We start from the raw sequence: 12,589 nt of genomic DNA on the forward strand, positions 1-12,589 counted from the left end.
TTAACTGAAATACAGAGGATAATCTCTTTGGAACAAAGTATTCTATCACTACAATCAATATTTACATTATCCTTATTCAAAAAACAAATGAAAAGGAATCTAATTAGCAAAGATTTGTAACATCTTAAGGATTTTCATTGGTTCTTGAGACTTTGACGAATTACACAATCTTTTGTTGTGTAATTCCTGTTTAAGTATGACTATAGATATTTATACAGGGGAGGTATCTTTATAAGCCATTTTTGGCTACCAACATATCCTGCACATTGTTCAAACTTTAAAAATTTTTTTTTGACAGTTTTTATAGATATTTGCAAAATAGAAAAATAAAAATGAAATAAAAATTCACTATGGACAACTGCAAGCATTCTCTCGCTAGGCTTTGAATGCAAATCAACACCAGAGCGCAACATAACTCTTTTTCACCTCTCCTCTCTCCCTCATATACCACTGCAGTTTCATATATTTGTACATATTTACATAACTTATTATTCAAAATAAATCAAGACATTTTAATTCAGTGACTGGTTGCTATGAAGAGTTTTTATGCTTTAAGTGTCAGGTGGAGGGACGCTGTTTTAAATCTGATTTTCAACTCATCTGTTTGGACAATATAAATTTTTTTGGTATACAGTATACTGTATATATGTACCAAATATGTTTGGTTTAATATTATATATATAATAAAATATTAATAGTGAGAGGATTGTTTCAAACTACATGCTAAGGTGCAACATCACATCAGCATGTAGTTTTGTAGCTTCTTTTAATGGAAAAACTACAAATGATTAGAGGCTCTTACCCCTCTTTAGCTTGTCATCACACACACCTGAATCCACTTTTCCCCTTTATTGTTCTAGGGGATAGTACGGGGATTGGGATGTCTGGCTATTAAACAAACGCTAAATAAGCTTGCTACCCTGACTGACCCCATGCAAGCTAGTAGCCACAAAAGTTAAGTTAGCCTAAAGTGTGCCGCAACAGTAGCTTAATTGATTTTGAACAGAAACGGCCAATATTCACCTTTGAATAGCTATCAGTTCCTTAATTTGCAATGAATGACTCCATGACACATACCTGAATCCCAACTTCTGGTCTCTGTCTTTGTTTTCTTAATTTTTTTGGCAGCACTGGAGGCATATTTGCATTTTGAAGGCGCCATCATGTCGTACAACATATCGTACCTTAGCAGCATAATGATTGATTTGTCAGTTGCTGCAGAACCTGTGCCAATCAAAACCATTCACTGACATGATTTACATGGAGGCCCCCTGGGTTAGAGAGATATTGACTGGCCTGACATGATTTATCCATTGGAGAGGGGGCCACAGTGAAAGGCTGGCTTCAAGCCTGGATGCTGACCATTCTCCTCAAACCTCAGATGACACCAGCATTCTTGTTCAAATTTATTTGAACATGCATTGTGCATTCGTGAAAAATTTTCTTCAGAGGGCACTGATAGGTGCAGAGTCTCGAGTTTGAACCTTCAGTGTTGGATATACTATGTGACCATGGTACATCCAACATGAAAAAAAAAAGAATTTGTGGGGCCCAGAAGCAATTGCATATTCAGCGTATAAAACAGGCCAGCAGTGGAGAGGTAAGGCTGTTTATGTATATGGAGAGTAAAAGAGGACCTAAGAATTGACCCTCATAGGACTACTTCATTGACCTTAACCTGATGGTGTCCCAGGGGTCCCGGTAAAAGCTGCTAAAATAAGTTAATATATAACTGTGTGACCGACACAGAGAGCAGAGAAGATCACAGAGCAGAGACGAGGTTGTATTTTATCTGAGTTGACAGACAGAGACATTATGAACCATATGTCAAACACATGTTGAACAAGTGGAACACGAACCTTGCAAAGGATTTTCATCCTCAAAAGGGCCCGCACTCCTAAAAAGGTTAAGAACCATTGTCTTAGCTTATATACTTATTGCAATTAGTTTATTTATTTATTAACTAACTTTTCTGTCTCTCCTGTGTTTGAATTAGACCCAAATAGCCTGCAGTCCTCCTCTGAGAAAACCAGTGAAGAGTGTCTTTGACACAGTCAAGCTCGTTGGCAGTGGACCCATTAGATGAGTAAGATGTATTTCTTTGCTTGTGTTCAACTTGACTCTTGACTCTTGGACTGTACAGAGAGCTCAGAAAAACTTGGGTGAGTTTTTTTGGTGCTTAGATTAAGAATTTGTCTGAACTGTTTCTTTTCAAATCAAAGCTTATATTTTGAAATAGAAGTTGCTCACATTTTCTTCTCCACCTTGTCGAGGACTGTAAACCTTGTGCACCATAGGGAGACTGGTCAGGCTTTAGCCATGAAACTGATCAAATAGCAAAGCTTGCCCAACACATCACATGTCCAGCAGGTGTTGGTGGAGTTTGACATCCTCACCTTCACTGACAACCCCTTTGTTGTCATGATGTTTTGCTCATTTAGGACAAAGAGGGATCTGTGGGTTTTGAGGTAATAGTAGGAGGTAAAGTTGTTATTTTGAATTGGTCCTACTGTGTATACAAGTGTTATGTTTGTTTAATTAACCAGGGATAGTGCACACAAATGCTTATTGTATGACGAACAGCTTTAAACTGACTTTCCCTTGTAGTCTTTGGACTGCTCACCTACTGACAATATGTCTTGTTGTAACCATATAGAAGGGGATTGTGCCACCCTGCCTCAACACTATAAATGTCTTCCTCTGGACATGGCCTGCATGTATGTTGCTGAGACTGTTTTGGCTTTGGAGTACATCCACAGCTATGGCAATTTACACAGAGACCTCAAACCCAGCAAGTGAGTGTTTTACCAGTTTGATTAACAGAACATTTTTCACTTTTTTTCAGGTTGGTGTTTAATTTAATTTTAGAAATGTTTCTGCCTCCTTCCATTGTAGTCCGTTGATCAACTCCATGGGCAACATGAAGGTTGACTGATTTTGGACTGTCAAAGATTGGTCTAGTTAACATGACAGCAGACCTGAATAAAGGATGCACTGAGAAAAATGTCAGAATTCACTCAGAAAGAGGTCAGACTTGTGTTTATCCTGTGTTTCATATGCTACAGTGTTAATTTTGGCAACTGGTTTTGATTTTAGTTTTAGTCTTAGTCTTTTCACGAAAATGTGTATTAGTTTTAGTCAAATTTCAGCCATTTGATTTTTGTTAGTTTTAATCTAGTTTTAGTCAACAAAAACTATAGACATTTTAGTCAGTGACATGTTAGTATCATTTTTGTCATACATTTTTAATTTTTATGTCTTCAATGCATTTTGAGCCTACAGCTTTCGCCATCTCTGTTTACAGGTACCATAGTTACAAAAAAAGCTAAGTAGAATTAGGCCATATTAGACCAGAAGGCCACACTACATAACAAATTCAATTTGTTTATCATCCACAATTATGCTATATTGATTATTCTTAAATGTAAACTATTTTATACACTGTATGTTTCTTTAGAATTGAGCCACTGATGAACATCTGCCAACACTGTCTTGATAAACTGACAGATGTAAAATAAGTGTTCAGATGTTTCAGTGTCAAATTTACAAAAATTGCAGTTATTTACATTTAAGTTAAATCTAACTATAATATATCCTCTGGATGGCTATATTACATTTAGGATGTTAAGGTGTATTTCTTAACATTTAGGCATTATGGTAATAAATAAGTATTTGGTACAAATGTCACTGGTCTCTGTCTGTGTGAAGTTCAAATTTAGATTTCTTCTTATTGGGTCAATGTACACTACATTTATGAAATAATTAGTAAATACACTGGTATTACATTTTTTGTTAAAAAAAAGTATTCCTCAAATGTTCAATGGTCGTATTTAACAATTTGAGAATTACTGCTCCAGTTACCTTTAATCAAGTAGTTCAATGACAACTGCTGTTAAAACACCATTATATACTGTGGACGAAGAGCTGACTTATGTATTAGCAAAATTCTCATATCTTAGTACATATTGTCCTTGACCAATGAATAAATAATGGAACAACGGCAGGCAGAGTACACAGAAACCCATGTGGTGTGCATGGTGTGCAGAGTCAGTGGCAGGCCATGTAAAAAACCCATACAGCATGCAGGGAAGGGGAACAAAATACACCTTCTCCGGTCATGCATTTGTGTTAAGAACGAGGGTTAAGGTAAGGAGGAAACGTGCCGAAAAAGAGCCATTTAGAGTTTCTTTGGGTCAGGCAACAAGTCTGGAAGAATGGTCAGGGTTGAGCTCTTGAGGCCTCTGTTTTCAAATTTTGGGTTTCTGAAATTGTGTGAAAAGTATCTGCGTAATTTGAAGGGGTGTTTCTCCCCTTTTCTCCAGTGCAAAGAGGTTTCACCCAGGGCTTCCCGGCACTTCCAGGGCGTGTCTGCCCTATGATGGTAATGCACACTTGGAGTCGCCAAGGCCGGGATGTAGGGGTAACCCAGTGCCCCTGGAGGTCCTGGAGGTGTACCAGAGGCATGAGGGAAATTTGCCAAAGTTTTTCAACAGAGAAAGGGGCTGACAAACCAGTCAGATTAGTTTTAGGTGTTTTGTACTATTTCTCGGAGCACCCAGTGGGTGTCTGCACAATGATGAGAGCACGTTGTCTGGGTTGCTAAGGCCGGGTTTTGTGGGATCCTGGAGTGAGCCTGGAGTGGCACTAGGGGCACGAGATAAGAAATTTGAAGGGGTATTTCAAAAAGGGGGTATTTGCACTGGAGAAGTGGGGAAAATACCCCCTTCAAATTTCTGAGGGCTATTTCAGAAAAGGGGGGAGAAATACCCCCTCTCCGGTCAAAAAACAAATTCCCTGGTGCTACTGGTACACCTCCAGGACTTCCAGGGGCACCACATGACCCCACAACCCTTTTGTACCTTGGGTACCATGGGAATGGGCTCCCATCATTGAGTAGACACCAACTCGGGGAAACATCGATGCACCAGAAGAGTGAGACAATATACCCAACTGCGGTCAAAAAACCCTCGTGGCATTTGTTTGATGTGTGTGCGTTAAGAACAAAGGTCTGATTTCAAAACCTGGGTTTCTGAAATCGTGCGAAAACTATCTATGAAATTTCATGGGTTATTTCTCCCCTCTTCTCCAGTGCAAAGAGGTTTCACCCAGGACTCTCAGGGACTTCCATGGAGTGACTGCCCCATGATGGTAACACACACTTGTGGTTGCCAAGGCTGGATTGTTGTGGTATTTTTTTGACAGAGGAAGGGGTGAGGAATCAGTCAGATTAGTTTTAGGTGTTTTGTACTATTTCTCGGTTTTGCCTGACCTCAGGAGGCTCTGGATGGCACTTTTTAGGCAGCTTTCCCCTTTGGCCTTAAACCTGGTTCTTAACACACAGGCACCAACCAATTGCCACCAAGGTTTTTTGACCAGAGAAGGGGTATTTTACCTGCCATGTTTGGTGCAAAGATGTTTCACCCGGGACTCCCAGGGGGTGTCCGTGATGATGGGAGCTCACTCTTGCTGTTGGGTTAAGGGTTAAGGACAGTGGAAACCTGCTGAAAAAGACCCCTTTAGATCCTCCTGAAATCACGCACTGAGTCTAGTGGCTGGTCAGGGCTAAGCTCTGGAGGCCTGTCTTTTGAAAAACTGGGTTTCTGATCTTGTGAGAAAAGTATCTGTGAAATTTGAAGCGGTATTTCTCCCCCCTTCTCCGGTGCAAAGAGGTTTCACGTGTGTCTTCCAGGGGGTTTTTGCACTATGACGGGTCTTTGGGGGTTTTCAAGGCTGGGCTGTGGTACCCCTCAACGTCCTGGAGGTGTACCAGAGGCATGAGGGGAAATTTGGCAAGGCTTTTTTTCTCCCCTTCTCCATTTTAAAGAGGTTTCACTCAGGTCTTCCAAGTAGTGTCCATGCCATGATGGAAACCTGCTCTCGGGCACCCAAGGCCAGGTTGTGGGGGTAACACTGTCACCTTTGGGGTCATGGAGGTGTACCAGAATCACAAGCTTTTCGACTGTAGAGCGGGTATTACTCCCCCTCTTCTCCAGTTTAAAGAGGTTTCACCGGGGTCTTCCAAGGGGTGTCTGCCTTATGATCATGACACACTCTCGGGGTTCTCAAGACCTGGTTGTGGTTGTGGTGTTTTCATTCAGAAAAGCGGTATTTCTTCTTCCTTCTCCTGTACAAAGAGGGTTTACCTCAGTCTTCCATTGGGTTTCTGCCCAATGATGGGATTCTGCTCTCGTATTTCCTACGGCTAGGTTGTGATAGTCATCGGGTGCCCCAGGAGTCCTGGAGGTGTACCAGGGTTACGAAGTCTGAGCCTGTATGTCTGTGTGGTGTACCAGGACCACAAGATCAGAAAATTCCCACTAAGCACAGCCATTAGCTCTTGTTTATTAGGTCCCTGTCTTTTGTATACACCCCCTGTTGCTACTACCGTTTGGACGGTTTACTGAGGTCTTTGGATTGGCCCTGCTGGGGTCAGTAGAGGCCCTGGCGAAGTGCTGAGAAGCGGCGTTCAGGGTGAGCAAAGGGCATGGTCCTTCGCTGGCATATGAAATGGTGTGTGTACACATTGCGACAAGGCATGGAGGGAGAGCAAAACTCTCAGGATGTTTGAACCATCACCCACACGGCATGCAGGGTGAGCAAAGAGTGTGGCCTTGTGGTAGATTCTACAATGCTGTGTGCACAAGTACCCACAACTTGTGCAGGGTGAGCAAAGGGTGTGGTGATACATGACCCTACGGTGTGTAGGGAGAGCAGAGGGCCTGGGTTTTTGTTTAAACCTCTAAGGTTGTTTGAACCATCACCCACATGCCACGCAGGGAGAGCAGAGGGCATGGTCCTGTGCTGGCCTCTGGCGCTGGCATCTGCAATGCCGTGTGCACAAGTACCCACAAGGTGTGCGAGGTACCGGTCTGGGCCTGTGCCGGGTATCTGCAATGCCATGTGAACACATATCCACATGGCATTGAGGATGATCAAAGGGCCTGGCCCTGCACTGGCATATAATGCCATGTGCAAACATACCCACACAGCATGCAGAACGTGCAGAGGGCCTGGTCCTGTGCTGGCATTTGCAGCGCCGAGTGCAGACATACTCAAACGGTTTGCACGGCGAGCAATGGGTCTTCCCTTACGCTAACAACTGTAATGCCATTTGCCCACTTACCCACATGGTGTTCAGGTTAAGCAATGGGCCTGGTCCTTAGTTGGCATCAGCAATGCTGTGTGCACACATACCCACATGGATTGCAGTGCAAGCAAAGAGCCTGGACCTGTGCTGGCATCTGCAATGTCATGTGCAAACACACCCACATGGTGCACAAGGTGAGGAAATGGCCAGGGCCTGGGCCTGGGTCTTGGCCTGCACTGGCATCTGCAATGCTGTGTGCACACATACCTGCAAGAGGTGCAGAGGAAAAAGGGCCTGGCTTTTTGTTCAAACCTTTCAAGACTCTCAGCCTGGCCCTATGCTGAACCTCTGGCAGGCGGTGTGCAAACATACCCACACGGTGTTCAGGGAAAGCAACGGGCCTCGTCATTCAGACAGAACACTATGGGCCAGCTGCTCCCCCAAATCCCTCTCCTTCCAGCTGTGACATGGTGTTGTCTGGCTGGAGCCCCTGTCACTCACACCAATGCTGCTGTGGAGAGTGTGTGGGGTTTGTGAAGAGCCAGCACTACTGTTTCTTCTCCTAGGGAAGCGAAATAGGAAGGCATGACACAGGCTGAATGTGGTTGAAGCCAGCTAAGGCAGCAGAGTGAGAGAAAAAGCAAAATGAAGAACCAGATGCTGCAGTTCACCTTCTAACAGTAACACCGGAGAGTAACCACAAAGCTAATAATCAGCTGTTTTCTATGTAAATATGATGGCAGCTGCAAGGAGGAAGAGAGAGACTAACAGTCTCTAAAATGTGCGTGGCTAACCAGTAGCCACATATTTAAATAAAGAACAACAAAATCTTTATCCTGACAGTGTGAAAGGGAACTACGCACTGTACACTTATGACTGTGTTTCCACCCAGGACAACAATCACATAATTAAATATGCAGAGGATACAACCATCCTTGGCCTCATCAAAGTTGGGGACATCCTACAGAGAGCTGGTAAGCAAAATCATGATCTATGGAGAGGACAATTACCTTGTTCTTAACATAGACTAAATACCAAATAAATAATTATGGAATTCAGCAGGAGTGCCCAGCCTCTGTAGCCTCTCACCATCAAGATGACTGAAGTGGAGTGGGCTGACGGTCGCAAGTTTCTAGGTATTCACGTGACAGAAAACCTGAGCTGGGCCACAATGAAGAAAGCACAGCAACAGCTTTACTCCATCAGGCTGCTGAAGAAGGTTGGACTCAGCTGTCAGCCCCTCACCCCAGACTTACAGAGAATTCATTGAGCACATTCTCACCAGCAGCATCACTGTGTGGTTTGGCAACACCACCCAGGCTGAGAGAAAATCTCTTCAATGAGTATACAAGACTTAAGAGAGAATTACCGGCTTCTGTACGAGAAAAATAGAGAGCATCCTCAGTGACCACATCATACAGCTCACTCTCTGTTCAGGTGGAAGAACTCAGGATACAACCTGAGGCCCCACAGAACTGACAGCATCACTGCTCCAAAGGACATTAAGGCTGGAAGGACATACCACACCCCTCACCTCATTTACACTATGGTGTAAATGTGTATATTTTGGTGTGTGTATTGAGTGTATTAGTGTGTACTTTTTACAATCTGAATCTGAATCGGAATATGCCACCTCTTCCTGAAACTCCCATTAAAAGTCTTCTTCCCAAAGTGAGAAAAAAAAATCCATGACAATTCTATGACCAATTCTTTGCTTCTTGCAGCCATTGAAAAACTTCGAGAGCAGCAAAATAGATGTATAAAGAAGCTTGTATCAGTTGAAATAGCCATGGAAATCAACACTAAATACATTCAGAAGCTCCCTGCTTTTGTAATGTCCTCAGGTAAACAAGCAAAAGGGGCATTTACCAAAATAAATGCCCTGGACACAGAGATGGAGAAGTTGAAGGCTGAAAAGAAAAAGCTAAAGCAGCATGCGGATAAACTCAATTCCTATAAAAGACAATGGAACTTAGGGATTGCTGGTATTCCGGAATGAAAGGGAGAAAATGTTAAGATGGAGGTTATCAAAGTTCTGGTAAGGGTCTCACCAGGAATAGCAGACGCTCTCTTAAACTCTGTGGATATTGCGCACAGAGTTGGCCCTTAGAACAACAATGTGCAGCCATTGTACTGCAAGGTCCCAAAGCAAGTTATGGCCACTTGAAGATAAAACTAAAAAGGAGAGGAAACGGGCTAGCTACCATGGCCGGACTGCAATCATTGCAGGGGAAAAACTTTGTAGATGACAGGTAACGGCTCTCCTTATGGTTTTCGTGTTTTACTAAGAAGACTTCAAACTTTCAACAAAAATAAAGGGAAGGACTTTGGACTTGTATACACAGAAAAAAAGTTACATTCTATATTTTTATTTTATTTTATCTTTTATTTGACTAGGTAGCCTCATTGAGTTTGTGATCTCTTTTTCAAGAGAGACCTGTGTACAAAAATAAACATATGCAGTTTAAATATGGACAGAAAAAAAAATTCTCACACACAAGTTAAATCTGTTTTATATGAAGAAAAACTATTGCAAATGATACTTCACTTACTTGAGAATAGTCTTTTAAAATCCTCAAGTGAAATCAGAGATTTCAGTTTCAGTTTTCTGCAACTCATTCCATTTGTTGGGAGCACAGTACCTGAACTCAGTTCTCCCAAGCTCAGTTTGAACATGTGGTACAGCTATTGTTAAAATATTCTGTGACCTGACACTGAAAATACTGTCTTTATGAGAGACCTGGGGCAGAAGGAATGAGGCAGTTTTTGCAGTAGAGCCATATAGATAAATAATATACATCCAATGCAACTCCATTCTGCAAGTTAAGGAGAATCATCCCACCTTTTCACATAAGATGCAATGTGAGTGAAGAATGTATCCTCTGTGATAAAGTGCAGTGTAATGTGATACACAGAGTCAAGAGGCTTTAAGGTGGAGGGAGAAGCTTGCATATGCACAATATCATCATAATCAACAGCAGACAGAATAGTAGATTTAAAAATGGTCTTCTGACTAGCAAAAGAGAAGCAAAATTTGTTTCTGTACAAAAAGCCAATTTTGACCTTCACTTTGCTTTTCAGGTGTTTCACAATGATTGAGCCAAGTGTCCAGCCAGATTCTTCAGTCTGTCAGTACACCACTTTGGTCCAGACTTCCAGATAGGTGATCAATTATATGGATATTTATGAGTTGTAGCAGTTCTGGTCATCCCTTCACCTTAGTAATCATCAGATCAAAATTTGAATTTGTCCATTACTTTTGTTTATGACCAAATACCTACAAAACCAATGAGTACCATCGGTCTCAGCTGTACTTTGTGTTACTGCTAATTAGCAAACATTAGCATGCTTGCACACTAAACTAAGATGGTAAACATTACACCTGCTGAACCTCAGCATGTAAGCATGCTGACATTCGCACTTAGAACAAGTATAACCTCATGTAGCCGCTAGCATGGACGTAGACTCTTAGTCTTGTTCTTACAATATGTACCTACATAAATTTTACTCCTTGGGCATCTCAAGAAGGAAATAGGAATTATTTCTTTTAAAATTCAATGAAAAAGTTTGTGAAAAAGGTTTATGTTCAGTCACAGTTTTCACTCATGGGAACATTTAGAGTCTTAGCACAACAAAACATGAAGTCTGTTTCAAATACTTTTCTTACATGAACCACTGATCTTAAAGGCAGCTGAGCAGGTGAACCCAAATGCAGACACAGACAGAGAGATTTGGAAGCAGTTAAAGATGCTTATTGCAAGGTCACAGGCAGTTAGAGCTGGTAACTTCGAGTCGGGGGCTGAGGTAAGGGCTGGGCAGTTATGGGCAGAGGGAGCTGATCCAGAGGGAAGTCTGGGGAAATATTAGCAGAGGAGTCCAGTGGGGAACAGCCAGGAAGAGGCAGAGCAACAGACATGGGCAGGCGAGATGGGAAGACTGGGGCCACAGTCAGAAAGCAGGCAGAACTGCAGGATAAACGGATAGCAGGATTAGCTCAGGGAACAACAGCAAGGACACAAACACTCAATATCAAAAACCTGATAAAGGTACTTACTTACTGACTGTGGCAAAGACTACAATCTGGCAGGGTGGCAGTGGCAGAGCTGAGTATTTGAAGAGGCTTGATTACAGAGATGGGATGCAGCTGGTGAAGCTCTGCTCTGACTCGCACTTGCGGGCAACACACTCAGTGAGGGAGAGGGGAAGAGAGCCACTCAGAGAGTGGTAAAGGGTTATGGAGAGGAAGAATTGGAGGTGGATGGTGTGGCAGTGGATGTCCTAAACTAAAATATTCCAAAATTAACAGAAGAACATTTATAGATCTATACAGATTTATTATTATTTATTATGTAACAAAAAAATACATTAACCCCCCCCCAAAAATTAATCATACGACTGTTTTCAGATCTGTCACCTAGGGTTAAGTGTTAAGGTTTGATTAGAATTATTGTCAAAGAGAAACCAACTTTGACTGTTGGTAGGACATGTTACTTCTGCCTTTACTGAGAGAACATTCATTCAGCATTTTAACTAATGGTTGTTTTTCCCATAAGAACAGTCAGTCTAAATGAAAAGAGAGGGATCAGCAGAAGATCTGTAACATAAATGCACACACACACATATATATTATATATTATATATACACACACATATATATACATATATAGACACACACACCCCGTTAGGTAACAAGGATGGAACCTGGACCACATTACACTGTTAGCCAAGAATTTGTTTCTGAATTAACAATTTAAATGATTATTACTTTAGAAAATAGAGTCTGATTATATTACTCAACCAATCCTAGTATATTGTATTGTTATGAGGGGATCATTGTTATCACTAGCATCTTTGGGTTGAACAAACTTAAATACATCAGTATTGGTGTGGATTGCCCTGTAGATTACATGAGAGGCTTCCAGTCATTTTTGGTGGAAGGTTCTTCTGACTTCTTCCAAGAGTAGTTCTGTGAGTAACTTTTAAATTTACATTACATTTTAAGCTATTAATGTTTAGTGATTCGAGTCAGAGAAGAAATCATGGTTCGCCAGTCTGTTGGGATATTGGTCATGAAACACCTTCGAACATGTTCTTATTCCTGTGCCTTCAGGAAGACGCGGCCCCAAATCTGGCTTCTCCTCACCCGAACCCATCAAAAGCAGGGATCATCTTGGAAGGCAGTGTTGTCATGGAGGAACCTGAAGAACCCACCTCAGACAATGTGCTTCCTTCCTGGCTTAATTTAGGAAATGCAACTAGAGTTCCCAAAGTGCATCAAAAACATTAATATTTTTTTTAAATTATATCTAACAAATAACATAAGTTACTAATATTGTGGAGTTTTTATGACTCCATCCTCATGTCAAAGTGCACGATGAAAATAACAACTCTGGTCATATGACTATTTACTCTAAACAGGTGACACTGGTCAAATCTCTTCAACACAATTTGATAATTTATTACACATAAACGCTGTACTTATAAACTATTAAAAAATAAATC

General features: G+C 41.7%; 1 long non-coding RNA gene across 1 annotated transcript; it reads right to left on the reverse strand.

The window, feature by feature from the left end:
- Positions 1-10,649: 10,649 nt before the first annotated feature.
- Positions 10,650-11,275, reverse strand: LOC120795696. The gene is made up of 2 exons (XR_005708271.1): positions 11,142-11,275; positions 10,650-11,052 (listed from the first exon to the last, which is right to left on the reverse strand). It is a non-coding gene; the product is annotated as an uncharacterized LOC120795696 (long non-coding RNA).
- Between the last annotated feature and the right edge of the window lie 1,314 nt (positions 11,276-12,589).

The sequence above is a fragment of the Xiphias gladius genome, chromosome 10 (genome assembly GCF_016859285.1).
Source record: "Xiphias gladius isolate SHS-SW01 ecotype Sanya breed wild chromosome 10, ASM1685928v1, whole genome shotgun sequence".
Classification (NCBI taxonomy): Eukaryota; Metazoa; Chordata; class Actinopteri; order Istiophoriformes; family Xiphiidae; genus Xiphias; species Xiphias gladius.